Below are 16,072 nucleotides of genomic sequence, written 5' to 3'. Positions count from 1 at the left end.
AACATACATGGTATGCACTCACTGATAAGTGGATATTAGCCTAGAAGCTTGGAATACCCAATATACAATTCACAGACCAAATGAAGCTCAAGAAGAAGGAAGACCAAAGTATGGAACTCTGGTCCTTCTTAGAAGGGTAAACAAAATACCCACAGAAGGAGATACAGAGTCAAAATGTGAAGAAGAGATTTCTTTGCTGGAGTGTCACTTTATTCTATTTTACATACTATAGTGTATGTTATTGAAATCATACATGGTACACATTTAAAAAGAATAGTAATTATATAAATTATTTAGAATTCTTATGCATAAGATCTTTATCTTTCTTCTATTATATACTTCATCACTTATTTATAAATGAAAAATCACTAGATTTATTTAATTCTTTGAACTATAATTTAAAACTCTTTTATTCATGATTAAAATTGTTCAAGCTGTCTCCCATACCTATTTAACACCACTTTCTTATTTTCTGAGGTGATAAAATGTTCTGTCATCATCTTGTATACATCTTCTCTCAGTCCTAAATTGTCACTATCTTTAAGTAGCCCTGACTGCTTTTGTTAGACAATTAATTTAGAAAGCAAGACTTTGATTTAAATATTTTTTACTGCTACCATGGTGTTCTTTTCAATTTTCTCAGCTAATGCAGCAAAGAAATATATGTATCTACTGACTTGTACATGCACGTTTACTGCTACCATGGTGTTCTTTTCAATTTTCTCAGCTAATGCAGCAAAGAAATATATGTATTTACTGACTTGTACATGCACACATATATAAAAACAGTTTGCCTTCAAACCTTCCAATTATTTATTGACTCTACAACCTAAGTGAGGGTAGATATTGTTCATCTCATTATTTATTGTCTAGCCAGCAAGAGGGAAAATACATAAATTAGTACAAAATGACTATTGAACAAAAACATAAATATTTGGCAACATTATTTACTAGAAATGGTTCTACTTAATTAATTTTTATGAGACGACTTTTACACTTGAATATCAATCTATGTCTTAAATTATTTAAGGATTAATAGTAAAATATATTTAAAGCCTGATATACTGCTTCATATAAATATTATACAACAACAAAGTCCTTAATCAATCACTGCTAACTTCTTTCCAGTACCATTATTTCTTGAAAATATCCTGTTGGTGTGTGTGTGTGTTTACAATATCTTCCAGTTTATAATTATTAGTACACAAATTACATTTACAAATATTTTACAGATTTATTTGGTATTTTAAAATTACCTCAAATAACATTGTGTGTGCAAGTGTCCATTATTCTGGCCCTTTACTATTTCTGATAAAGGTATGAGAACACAAACTTCAATCTAAAAACTTAAGCTATAATATGTTCTGATTATTAGAAGTTTTTTCTGGTAAGGTTAAATTTCTTTTGGTGCCACTCCAATATTTTATATTTTGTTCATTTTTTGCTTTTGTTGTACATATTTAACAGTTATGTATATTGTTTTAAAATCAAAATATCTGTATGAAATATGTGCTCTGTTTAAGCCGCTCTGTCTGCTCTTTGTTTTGCGATGTTTCTTATGCTTCATATCTGTGTACATGCTTTGTATGATAGTGGGTGCCCTGGTACTCTGGAGTCAAATCAGTGACTATTTTTCTTCCTGATTCTCCTTTCAAAGTCATAATCTTCTCACTACATTCTTCCATGACTACTCTAGGACTTAAGGAAGCTTGAATTTTGCATGAAATTCTAGTGGATTGGTCAGCACATTGACTCGTGCAAAACTGGAGCAACAGCTCAGTGAGGAAAGGGGATTGTCAGCAAGTGTGAAGGTTTCGGGTCTGATAGCTCAAGTAAAGCTAGATGTGATGGTGTGTGTCTGTGAGGTCAACATTCCTGTAGGGAGATGGAAAGGAGAAACAGGAGAGTCCCGGGACTATCACTAACTGATCTGACTAGCCTACATTTTTGTGATATTTTTCAGGTGTACTCTGACATATACATGTATATCAGGACATGAAAGCACATTCTGTCTGTCTCTGTCTCTCTGTCTCTGTCTCTGTCTCTGTCTCTCTGTCTCTCTGTCTCTCTGTCTCTCTCTCTCACACACACACAAAGGAATAAAAACCAAATATAAATGTATTTTCATGTATGTATGTATATCTTATACATACTTAAAAGAGAAGGAAATAACTACTTCCTATTCTTTACGTCTCAGAAGAAGATGGGGAAGAGGAAGAGAAGAAGGAGGAGAAGGAGGAGGAGTAAAAGGAGGAGGAGGAAGAAGAGAAGATTGCTGCCATTGGGCTTTATGATTTGGATAGACCATATTTATTCTTGCCTGTGCTGTATCTAACAAATAGGACATTGCATCATCCAAGATCCTAACCAGTAGAAATTTTTCTTATATGGAAAGAATAAATATGTCTGAGATACATTGAGGTTGGTATTAAGATTGACAGGTTATCCTATATCACATGGCTGGGTCCAAGAACATAGGAAGATACTTAAAATGGAAGATGGTAGAGGAAATTCTGAGAACATGGTGCATGGTTTGTGAAGAGTATGTAGATGTTTTTGACTGAGAAGGTAGAAGATGGAATTCCTATGCCAAGGAATACAGGGAGCTTCTTTAAGCTAGACTTCTAAGCTTAAACTTGAATACTGGACAACTTTTACAATAACAGCAACAATAAATTAGTGGCTGTTTTTAACAGTACTAATAGAAAACTAATGGTAATATCAAATCAATTTGCATTCTACTTAAGTGCTCAGGGTTTTTTAATATCTATAGCTCTGCATCTCAATGCCATCTTTCTTTTTTTATTAGATATATTTTTTATTTACATTTCAAATGATTTCCCCTTTTCTGGACCCCCACTCCCCAAAAGTCTCATTCCTCCCCATGTTTTGCCACCCAACCCTTTCCACTTCCCTTTTCTGGTTTTGCCCTATACTGCTTCACTGAGTCTTTCCAGAACAAGGGGCCACTCCTCTGTTCTTCTTGTACCTCATTTGATGTGAATGCCATCTTTCAAAGCCATCTGACCAATGAATATCCAACCATCTCCAGCCACTGCTCCCTGAGGTCTGAAGGCTTGTCTTTTTAAGTCTACTGAAAATTACTTTATATTGGAATCCACTGGACATCTCAAATTCTTTGTTTTTAACCAAACTCTGGTCGTCCCAAAGCTCTTTAAATTCTTTTGCTTCAGTGACTTGATTATATATGTTCTCTTTTTGAGCTCACAAGCCTTAAGGGAATTCTTTCCTCACCTGTTTCCCATCCAGCACACTACCCATCAAAAATTCTTTTTTTTTAATTTTTTTATTCGATATATTTTTTATTTACATTTCAAATGATTTCCCCTTTTCAGCCCCCCTCCCACTCCCCGAAAGTAACATAAGCCCCTTTCCCTCCCCCTGTTCTCCCATCCACCCCTTTCCACTTCCCTGTTCTGGTTTTGCCCTATACTGCTACACTGAGTCTTTCCAGAACCAGGGGCCACTCCTCTGTTCTTCTTGTACCTCATTTGATGTGTGGATTTTGTTTTGGGTATTCCAATTTTCTAGGTTAATATCCACTTATCAGTGAGTGCATACCATGATTGATCTTTTGAGATTGGGTTACCTCACTTAGTATGATGTTCTCCAACTCCATCCATTTGTCTAAGAATTTCATGAATTCATTGTTTCTAATGGCTGAATAGTACTCCATTGTGTATATATACCACATTTTTTGCATCCATTCTTCCGATGAGGGATACCTGAGTTCTTTCCAGCTTCTGGCTATTATAAATAGGGCTGCTATGAACATGGTAGAGCATGTATCCTTATTACATGGTGGGGAATCCATTCTTCCGATGAGGGATACCTGAGTTCTTTCCAGCTTCTGGCTATCATAAATAGGGCTGCTATGAACATGGTAGAGCATGTATCCTTATTACATGGTGGGGAATCCTCTGGGTATATGCCCAGGAGTGGTATAGCAGGATCCTCCGGTTCTGAGGAACCACCAAACTGATTTCCAGAGTGGTTGTACCAACTTTCAACCCCACCAGCAGTGGCTGAAAATGATAAATAATTTTGTACATGTTTGATCTTCAGGGGATCTGTTCCTTCAGTAATGGAAGCCAGTTACATCATAGGATGATAGAATATGGTAGAGTTTCAGTTGCAAGTCAGAGAAAAGAGAAAAATCCCTGCATTTATGGATATCACAGAGTAAGGGTTGCTGAGCTTAGAGGGTAGTTTTTGCAGAACACAGCAGCTAGAGAGGGCAAAAACCATCAGGCAGCCTCTGTGATCCACTATTCCAGCCTTTTGTATATAGCTAAAAATAAATGACATTATGAAAAATGGGTTAAAGGGATGTGGAGACCAAGGGATTTATGGGTGTCAAATTCAGTTCTGGCTTCTTGCTGTTGCAATTGGGGTGTCATGGGGCCAAAGCCAAGCCCCCTTTTATCTTTATGCACTGCCAGTTTGTTAGGTAGCGCCATCTGAGTCTGTGTGGAATGCTGAACCGCAGATGAGTGGACTAGAAAGGTGCCCACGTGTATAGAAATCAAGAGTTATTAAAGGCTGATAACAGCTACAAGCCAGCAAACCCTGGAGGAAGTTTGAAACCATCTGTCTCATGACTCTGGTGCCTGTTGTCTGATTCTGAAGGTACAGACTGCTGGGTTGTTTGCTCAATGTCTGACCAGATTGGACTGAATTACATATGCCTGTGAGATGATCCAAGTTGACAGAGGAGCCAGAGTAACCACTTAGGTCTTCATAGAAAGGCAGAGGCATGGCAGCCATCTTCCTTCCTTCCTCCCTCCCTCCCTCCCTCCCTCCCTCCCTCCCTCCCTCCCTCCCTCCCTCCCTCCCTCCCTCCCTCCCTTCTTTCTTTCTTTCTTTCTTTCTTTCTTTCTTTCTTTCTTTCTTTCTTTCTTTCTTTCTTTCTTTCTTTCTTTCTTTCTTTCTTTTGAGTGTGGTGTTGGCATTAAGTAAATGACTGGCAGCGTTAAGCAAAAAGAAAGAAGAATAAAGCAGGGTAAAACGTGTGTTCTCAGGAAGAGCAGGCTAGAATCAGGAGATTTAAGGGAAGAATTTAATTTTAGGTCCCTGGGGGTTATAGGAGTAGATAGATGGAGCCGATCAATGGGTGAGTATTCCATAGCTGCTTCTCTGGGATAAAATCCAGCGGCAAAGGAGCAGGGTATGCTATCCTTGCATAGCACGATGTGAACTAACTTAATCCTGGAGAAAATTACTAGTTCTCACAGTTATTTGCTAGCTGAACTAAACTCACAGTTCAAATTCTGAGTGTTACAACCTGTTCTTTCCATAGTACTAGAATTCAGAAATCATGTAATTTCGTTATTTCTGTAATGCCTATATATATTATACTACAATATAAAATGATGGTCCTTAGAGAGTTTTGACAGTCTCATTAGATATTTTTCATGATACAATGGTGAAATTCTACTAGCATCATTTGGATCAAACTTTCAGATCTGGAGAATGCCCAGCATGTCAGGAGACAGTTCCCAGGCTCTGAACCCAGCATTTAATGCTGCATGGAAGTACATTGTAATAATAATTTTGCATATAAATCTTCCATTTTTTTTTTTTGCTTTCTGGAAGTCTCCAGGAAGCCCTACTTGTCTGGAATTATTTCCTCCTTTTCAGATGATACTAAGCATGGCACACTGGTGTACTTACTTTGAAGCTAATGTGTAAAGTAAGACTCACCTTTAGGTAGCATGGCCTCACATGTGCATCTTATAATACTGCTTTCATAAATTTGTTTCATTTAATTGAATTAGGTTGAGACCTCCTTAAGTCCCAAAGAAACTATAAGCTTAGACAAAATAAAAATTAACATTAATATGCACTTATTAGCATACTTTGATAATGATGGAAATGTTTCTACCTCTGGTGTCAGTTTATTATCAGACACCATTAACTTGAAAGATACTGCTTCGCTGTGAAATGTAAATAAATATTATAACCCCCCATAGTTCTGTCAATATGATCATCTGCATAACCCTTTTTTCTGACCTGCAGCTGAAGACTGAGCCCAAAACCTATGCTTCCTAAGCAAGCACTCAACTACTGAGCTATTTCCCTAACCCCAACCTGTGTAGCCCAGGCTGCATTTCAACTTGTGAATCCTACCAGCATGCACCTCCACTACTAATTATTCCTGAAACTTTTAGTCATCATCATATAATCTAATCACAAGGCCAGTTGAAGTTTTATGAGCTGTCCATCTACAAAAGATTGGGTATTTTATACTGTTGATAGTTAACGAAAAAAAGAGACACAGATACTTTCCAGTCATTTGAAAAAATGCACACAGGAGATGATTCATTGAGACCCTAATGAATGGCTGTCATCACAGAGCAGATAAATGTTACTAAGAGAAGAGATAATTATATCATGGCCTGAGGAACAAAGGCTTCATGCTAATCATCTAAGCTTACAATATTTCCAAGAGAAAGTGAAGCTGCAGGTGTTCCTGATGTTGTGGGAACATCTAGAAGAGAGATCAGGGCTGTGTCTTCCCAAAGGCATTCTGAACTCTGTAACTAAAAAGGAGGTGGGGAATGCTCATTATGGTAACTCGGTGAGATAGGTATCCGTTTCATCCTGTCTTTACAGACTGAAAAATAGAGACCAGATAAATTTCCCTGTGGCATAGGAGACATCTGAGGAAGAAATCTGACCTCCAAAACGCACTCTGAATCTCCATGCTGATTGGTCAGCTCAAAAAGAAGAGATTCATAGAAACAAACACTGCTGTTCAGAATAGGAAGGATGCTCAGGGTAATGAATGCCAGGACGGCCACTGTTAGAAAGGCAAAGATGTGTGGACCCGGCAACAGCTCAAGATTCAGTGTGACTCAGTTTTTACTGGACTATGAGATGCAACTCAAGGGGAATATGAAGAAGCTGAATTTTCTCCTTTGGTGGTTTATGCAAGGTCCTGATGGCAGCATTAATCATCTAGTTCCCACAATCCAAACTTCTTCATGCTAGGAATGAAGCTTATTGAAGTAAATTATCGTGTTCCTGATCATGTACCAATTTAAGGAAAAGTTTTTCAAATTCTATTTGCTGGTAATTCCCCTACTGTAGCTTTAGACAACTTAAACCTAGTTAGTCCTGTTCTCTCTCTATGGATTTCTCAAACACATCATTCACTGTACCTAAAAATTCCCAGTACCCAGCTAAACTTTCAACTCTCCATAAATGCCATCTCGATTTCCACCTGAAGCATCTGATTCATCAAGGTACCCATGAGTTTCCCAAAGTCCAGAGACAATCTTTGTCTACTTCCATGCAAAACTGCAGTATCATGCTTTTCTTTTCTTTAGGACACCTGCCACTTAGACCAGAGAACTGATCTGACAGAGTACCAGCTCTCTTCCATAGCCTCCCATATTAGATATCTGAAATTAGATATCTTTGGTGTGATATCTTTTTTTTTGCATTTCTTTTCTTATTAGATATTTTATGTGTTTACATTTTAAATGTTATCCCCTTTCCTGGTTTCCCCTCCGGAAGCCCCCTCCCATCCAATCCCTCTTCTCCCTGCTTCTATGAGGTATCTTAACCATCCATTTAAGTTTATTTCTTCTTCATTATTCAATCCAATACAGTTCCTTAAGAATGAATTAGATCCATTTTATTTTAGAAGTAGCATTAATAGAAAATGTAATGCCAGATTTTTAAAGAACCCCAATGTGAGGTTTAGAATTCCCCTGTTGTGATATTTAAGGTAGATTAAATACCATTTGTAAAGGATTGTGACTGGGTTTGCCAGCAACATGCAATTATATCCATAGTTCAAGGCGATTTTTGTTATTTGTTAGATAAGTGAAAGAAAGCTGACTACATTCCTAAGGCATTTCTGGTTTTGTTCTGTTAAAACAGCAGGGAGGAAGTCTTTCTTCCCTGCATGTTTCAGTGTCGTAGTACCTGGAAAATAGCAGGTAACCACATGAGTCGTGCTGTGCTTTTCCATGCAATTATTACAGAAATGTAAAAGATGGTGAAAGAAAGGAAAAATCCCAAAGAATCACTACTTATGAAAGGTTTTAGCTTAATATTTTAGGTGTGGCCTCTGTAAGTAGAAACTTATTTTATCTTGAGGTTGTGTTCAGTGTGTGTGATCCATGTCTGAAGAAGTAAAATGCCAAACCTTCATTCACTCACCAGAGTAGAAGCCTTCACAATGAGGTGGAATGGTGACCTCTACAGCACGCTAGACTACACCATCTTCTGAGGATTGTCCTAAAGCTGCCAGCCATAAAATTAAAAACAGTAACAAAATCGACAAAAATAGGGATGTTAGCTTTTCTTAAAAATTAGCAACCCATGACTTAAGGGGAAAGTATGTACACATGGTAAATGAATGATTTTTATATTCATCATAACACATTTCCCAAATTATAAGAGTGAGGACAAAACAGCCCCACCCCTGTGAGCTGGCGGTATAGCAGGTTCACTGGGCCATGCTGCTCTTTGCAGTGTGCACCCAGCTGATATTACATGTATTTGTAAATACAAGTGCTAATTATTTATGCCGTTGCTTGCATGAATAGTACATGGATTCAGAAGAGTTTTCTAGTTCACTTTTTATCATAATTAAATGGATAGTAATTCAAAAGCATTGGCTAAAAACCATGAAAACAGAGTCTGTGGAGCATGGCATCTCTGAACTTAGAAGTCAGAATATAAAATGGGTTTTGGCTGTAAACAAATAAGTCCAGCATTAATAGTCTCAGTGTCTTCTGTGTTGTAAAAGTTTACTTCCCAAAACCACTCTCAATTACTTATTAAATTTAAGTAATAACTATGCTTCTCAGTAATTTTTTAAATTTTGTTTTATGTATGTGGGTGATTTGCATGAATGGATATCTGTGCACATGCTTGTCTGGTACCTGCAGAGGTCAGAAAGGGCATTGAATCCCCCAGGACTGGAGTTATATATAGTTGTGAGCCACCATATGCATGCTGGAAATTGAACCTGTGTCCTCTGAAAGAACTGTAAGTGCTTGAAGCAATCTCTTCAAATACTCGCTGTCTGTTTTAATTTTAAAGCAGTAGTAGCTTGAAGCAGAGCCAATGACTCTTGAAAAAGCAAGGAAAACATTAATCATATAATTTTAAAAAAAATTATCATTAAAGCTCATACTTTGAAATTGTTAAGAAGTTCCAATAATCTGTGGTAGAATATGGGGAATTTACCACAAGTGCCTTTCCTACATTACAGTGCAGTCACCCATCCAAGACTCTTTAAAGACTCAGTAACCTCTTTGATGTTCCCGTAGACTAGCTCTCAAAATACATTCTTGTGCCTCGAATTTTGCCCTTGGCTGATTACAAGCAGTTACAGAGAAAGCCGATGTAGATGAAGGGAATCTGTTTGAAGCACGATATACTTTGTTACTTCTACTGTTTCCTCCACCTAATGGTTTCCCATGCTTTTTGTATCTACGTAGTCTTACTAGGATTCTGTCCTATCACATGAACATGTATACCCGTGATTAATAATGGTGTGTCTGTTTACTACTCAGAAGATAAAGGAAGGTATTTAAAAACTTTCTCTCTAGTAATTATCCTTGGCTTTGTGCAACATACACCTTAATTAATCATGGTTTTATGTACGGTTCGGAGTTCAAGACAAATGTGATTGTCCTATGGCGTCTCAGATGATAAGATATGTTTCTTTTGTTTGTTTTTTGTTTTGTTTGTTTGTTTGTTTCTGTCATGTGCCACTTGTCCTCAGATAAATACTCAAAAGATACACCAAAAGGCAAAGGTAATGCCCTGCTTCTGAATATGTCAGAATAAGATAAAACAGAAGCCTTGTTGATTCTGATCTAGGAAATCCCTACACAGTACTTACAAGCCAGGTGGGATCTCTTGACAGCTCCAGGTCAAAGCAGCTCTGAAAGAGCTAAACCTTGAAGAAGGAAAGAAGGTGAGTTTCTATTCTGAATACTGAGATACTCTTAGAAAAGACTAATTAAAATAGATATTGAACATTCAAGTCAGTCTATCACACATAAACACACTCATAGCATAATATGCAGAAGTTTATCTTTTACAAGGTTAAATATGTAGCACTTTATATGTTTGATTTTTTTGGGGAAAGCTCTAAGTATTTAACTAAACTTCATCCAATTTTTAGAATATCGAAAGTATTTTTCTAATACTTAGAATCAGAATTCTATAAGCATTTTCAGACCTGTGGGAGAATCACATCCATTTCTTTCATATTCCTTTAGCAACATCCATGTAACATGTTGCCTCATATTCCTTAAAAGGTAATAAAATTCAGTGTCCTTCTATCAAAAATTTAAAATAGTGAGATGTTTCCACAAACTACATTGAAAAGCCAGTGATAATTTCTCATGGCTTTTCCTTGAAAGAAGTTATTTTTGGCTTTTTATGCATGTTCATTTGTTCCATACTGTGCTAATGATTTTAATCATTTCTTCCAATCTCTACCCTTAATGTTTCTTCACCTTCCTGCTCCAGGGGACAAGTGGCCATTTCACTCTTCCACAGCATCTGGCTTCACCCATAATTGATTCTCTGCTTCAAACATTTCTACTCAACTTCATTTCGGCCACAAATTTAAAGGGACCATTTCGCTCTTATTCATTGTCTTTTCCAACTTTATCATCTTTCTCATTTTCCTTAGACTTCCAAATCTGACGTTCTTTCAACCAGATTGTGCCATATATTTCTACAGTCATTCTCTGTAATCCCACTGTAATAAGCTTGAAGATCCCTACAGAATGCGTGAAACACAGATATTCTCAGAGTCAGAAGCCTCAAGTGAACAAGCATGTGGTTTGCTGCCAGGTGGATCTAGCAGTGAACTTGTTTCTTTTCTGTCCAGGTTCTAGTACCTTCTTCCATGTCTCCTGTGTCTCCATGTTGTCTATGTGTCTCTTTGCCTCTGTCTCTCTTTGGCTGTTTTTCTTTCTCTTCATCTCTCTGTGTCTCTGTTTCTCCCTCGCTCCCCTTCTCTCTGTCTGTTTTTCTGTCTCTCTGTCTCTCTTTGTATTTCTGTGTCTCTTCTTTCCCTTCTGCCTCTCTCTCTCTGCATGTCTGTGTCTCTGCGCCTCTCTCTCTCTCTCTCTCTCTCTCTCTCTCTGTGTGTGTGTGTGTGTGTTCTATACTTTTACTCTACTCCTCTCTTTTCTATTAAGTTCACTTCTCTACTTGTCTCTTAATCGAATTCACTTGTTATGTCACTGGAGACTTGTGATTAATTAAGATAATATATTTCAAAATAAATTAATCCATCTGTAAAAGGCAGTATTCTTTAAGGCATAATATAGCCACAGGGTCTATGGATTACAAGAATATCTTTTTGGTGGTTGCCGCTCTACCAACCTCTCTGTGATTCAGGACCTTGGGATGTAGTCAATCATTCACAGAAAGCAAGTAAACAACACACTTTCCAGCTCTATTTTGTACTCAATAGACCTTTGAAACACTTTGTCATGACCTTGCTACCGCCCATTTCTTTCTACTCCTCAATTCTTTTTTAAAGTTTTTTAAAGACAAATTAGTTGCCCTTTTCTGCTATTTTTGATATCCATTTGTGACCCTCTCATTTTTCTTTTCGACTATTTTCAAAGACTTCATTTTTTACAACGTCCATCAAAATGCTTTCCCATGTCAATGGCAATCTCTCTGCTTTGTTAAATCTCATCCTCCGTTTTCACTTCTCATTGTTAGGAGACAATATAGCCTACCAGTAACTTCATTGTTCTTTCTGTGCTGGGTCAGGACAGCCCTTCCTAAGTTTTTTCTTTTATCTCTAGCTATGCATCCCAACCCCCATGTGGTTGTGTCTTATTGTCTTGCTCAGCTTGTAAATACTGCAGCTCCTTTGTAACCACATGCTGACAGTTCCCCAACTTTTATCTTTAATTTTAAACTTTCCTCTGAAAAGAAAGATATATGTGTATGTCAGATCTATAACGTACCTCAAAATTCTTACAACAATGAAGGCCAAATTTATCAATTGTATGTATCATGCCAAACATTCCTTTATGGTATCAAATAGTTTTTCAAGATATCACTTCATGCACAACATTTGTTATGTTTCATGTTTTTCATTTAACATTGCAGGTTTTATCGATCAGTAAAATATCTGTCTTGCCTTCAGTTATATGCAGAACTGAGTGGCTTCTTAATCCTTCTATCACTATTAATGCATTCAAGTTCTGTCTACATTACCCGGAGATGAAAGACAGTACAATGTAACTTCTGCCCTTGCTCACATATAAGTGAGTCTTGAAACAGCAACCAAGATGATCCAAGAAAATTAGCACAATACATGACTTCTCTGTTTAGGCATTCAACAAATCTCTTCCTACTTAGAAAGAGTCAAGGTCCTTAAAAAAACCTTGTTATCATTCTAGGCCCATTCTCTTCCATCCTTCCCTTGATTGCAGTGTTCATGCAAAGCTGAACTGGTAGATATTTAAACCACACAAGCAGCTTTGGAAGTCTTCCTGTATCCCCTCTGTGTGGAAGTACTTTTCTCTGTTTCACGGACCTAAATCCTTTCTTCATGTCTTTGAGTTAAGAGCTTTGGGCATCTCATCCTACATAAAGTGAAGTGTCTCCTATAGAAGCATTTCTTCCCACTCCTCAGTTCTGACATATTCTTCTCAATGGACCTTCTTCCAAGCTATCACATAGACAGAAACAGACACAGATGCATCTTATTGAAAAGCAAAGGCTGCATATTCAGACTCACTTGACAAGTGGTTCAGTGACTGTCTCCTGAGTTCGGCACTGACTCACAGTCCCAAGTCCTCAGGTGTCATCTAATTAGATGCTGGATACATGGGAAATCTGGAGCTGAGGTAACTGGAAGCTAAGTATCTGATGGGATCGGTTAGTGACAGAGACATGATTGTTTCACTTTCTTTGGTTCTAAGTTAAAGCTTAGAAAAACTTGGGAAACTGAGTTATTAATAATGTGCCGACAACCATTTAGTTTGTTTTCACGCGTTACTGTTTAGCTTCCAGACGCAACCTAGAAGTAGCAGTATGACCTCTTGTAAGTTTGGCTTAGCTGGACTCTTGAATAGATTTTTCCAAATACAGAGCTGGGTTTCTACACAATAGGTTCCTGTAGGTTGTGTGTCAGTTTTAAAGTCCTATATGGGTTAGCTGCTCTCTGCTTATGTCTTCAGTGGCTTGTGTACTTATGTGTTTAAGCATCACTATATCTCTCCTTTTTGAAATGCAGGCTTGGGGACAAAGACAATGTCAGGCAATTTGTCACCTCAGGGATGTGACTTGACACTTAATAATTTTTTTATTCATGGTGCCCTGTATACATTCCATGTCTAATAGTGTAAAAAGAGGCAGCTCTCTGATTCCACCTATTCTCATGAGTAGTTAAATGAAAAGCAGAGCATATCAAGGACACTGAAATAAAGTCATTCGATAAACTAATAGCCAGGGCTATCTTCCCTCTGCTTCATTCTGGTGGTTAAAATAGATCTTTCTTACAGATAGATGGCTTGCAAATGACCCTTAAAATGATGGAATCTATGAAGAGGGTTAAAGTTTCCTGTGTTAAAATCATGCTGTGAAATGTTGGCTAAAATGATTGCTTCTCTTTTACTAACTTTTCAAAGTCAAAGCAATAGGATGGAGTCTTATTATGAACTATATAGAGACAAGCCACAATGGTCAGTAGCTTCAAAGGTGTGTGCCCTGTCATTCACGAGCTTTCCTATAACCTTTGCGTAGTCTGTATTTGTAGAATCATGCTTGTCCCTATGGTAGAGAGTAAACCAGAGCGCCTCCTGGTGTTGACATTCTAGAACATCTGGAGTTAATGGCTCATCAAGAAAAAGCAAATCAAGACAGGACTCATTCAAGAAACAAGTTTGGGATCTGAACAGAATTCGGAAATTAATAAATAAAAATGGTTACTAAATACAATAAAATAATCATGGTCCACAGAAATTTGAAAAATGCAAATTGAAACAACTTCGAGACATACTTTTACCCCTGTCAGAATGAGTGCGGCCACAAAACAGCTGACCATAATACCAGGGAGTCTGTGTGGCAAAGAGAACCATGATTTCCAGTCCCTTGGATTGCAAACTGATCCAGTCTCTCTGGAAATCAGTGTGTGAAGACTTCTCAAAACATGGAAAGCAAAGCTGGCAAATAACCCAGCTTGCTGTTTGCTGCCACACTTCGTAACTACAACCCCTCCTTTTTCAACAATACTTGATCACCCATGTTAACTGCCACTCTGTTCACAAAACTAAAAACTGGAAACAACTGGATTGTCCTTTATCTGCTCAATGGATCATGAAAATAGGATACATATACACTCTGGAATATTATTTAGATGGAAGAAAGGTGAAATCATGAAGTTTCCAGGTAAATGAAAAGAAATAGAAAAGGTCATACAGAGTGAGGAAATGGACCCAGAAAGGAAGAGGGTGAATGGTTTCAGCTATAGGTGTCCAAGAAGTGTACATCTGAGTACTTTATTCATGTTAAGTAAGAACGAGCTTTGACACTGTCATCTCTGACAGTTATTACTGGGCTCTTCCTCTGTTTCGCGTTCATTCTTAATATCAGGCACAACTAATCTAGCCAATATCATCTGAACTCAAAATTTCCAATGTTTTTACCCTCGAGTCTGAGCTTCCATTTAAACCACAACACAGTTGTGTATTAAGTGGCATTCAGTCAGTGTAGTGTTCCCATACATTTCCAGAAGGCTTTCTGTAATTTGGTATCACTGATATGAACAGGTTTTCACAATGAACTTAGGAGGTTCTATTGTTTTTTAATTTTAATTTCTCTAATTGTAAAACTGATGCTCTAGGATGATTAGTAACTTGTCTAGGTTTTCATAGCTATTGAGTCTCAAAGGTAGAATTAACTGCCAGGTGTATCTAACTTAACAATCTAGATACTTCGCCTAGACTACTGTGGGAACTCATCCTTATATTTTAATTTCTCTAGATTCTCATTTTCTCCACAAATAAAATAGCCTCTTTCATCTACTGAAGTATATTCAGAGACCATTTACTTTAAAACTAAACATTTAATCCCAACCATCATTAAAATACAGATTCTGGCAACAACCAGTCATCTCAGTGGGTCAAGACACTCACCACATATGTCTGAGGACCTAAGTCCAATACTTGGAGCCCAAAATGTATTATACCCATGTAGTAATGTTATAATGAAATACAATATTCAGTTAATAGATGCTAATAAATGAAAAATGTGGGAAGAGGGACTAGAAATATGGCTCACAGATTAAAGCACTTTCAACTCTTCAGAGAATCAGGAATCAGTTCCCAGAACCTCTAGCTCAACTCTAGAGTTCAGCAAGAATCTGCCACTAAGTGAATGCAACACAAAACTTATTTTTTTATTGTAAAAGTCTTGAGAAAACACAGGGCTATTTAAAGGCCAAGTTCATGAATGATGAAAGTATCAGCTGCTCATGAATTACTTTCTGAATAAATGAGTAATGCATGAACTTAATGCATTTATATTAATTACTCTAGGATGCCAGAGACTTTGACTGTGTGACATTTCCCTGCTAAGAATGCTTGCACTCATGTGCATTTTCTGCAGCATGATGGTATAAAATTGACACTTATATGATAAAAGCTTTACTTTGAGTTTCATATTTTGATTCCCACCCAACTACTGCAGGATACCGTCATGGTGCTGCGCAGTGGCTCTCAGCTTCAGAACAAGACTTGTCAACATTGTCAAGTTATAATGGGTGCAGTAAGCAGTAACCCCATCAAGTGTCTAGATATGGTGCTGAGGAGAGTTCAAAGAATGATTCTGTCTGATGAACCAATAAAATTGTTAGGCTTAAGAACATTGCCCAAGCCTCCCTCTTGTGTCCATTTTGTTGAGGATTTTTTTGTGGGGTGCCACAGCTACCCTTGTTAAGATAGCTTTGGCCAAGCATTGTTGACTACATTCCGCAGTAGTTTTAAACAATATTTTATTCATTTTAAAGCCAGTTTTTAATTAATTCTGCATTAATTCTGAA

Source organism: Apodemus sylvaticus, chromosome 15 (assembly GCF_947179515.1).
Source record: "Apodemus sylvaticus chromosome 15, mApoSyl1.1, whole genome shotgun sequence".
In the NCBI taxonomy this organism is placed as follows: domain Eukaryota; kingdom Metazoa; phylum Chordata; class Mammalia; order Rodentia; family Muridae; genus Apodemus; species Apodemus sylvaticus.
Note: the sequence above shows the minus strand (reverse complement) of the source record.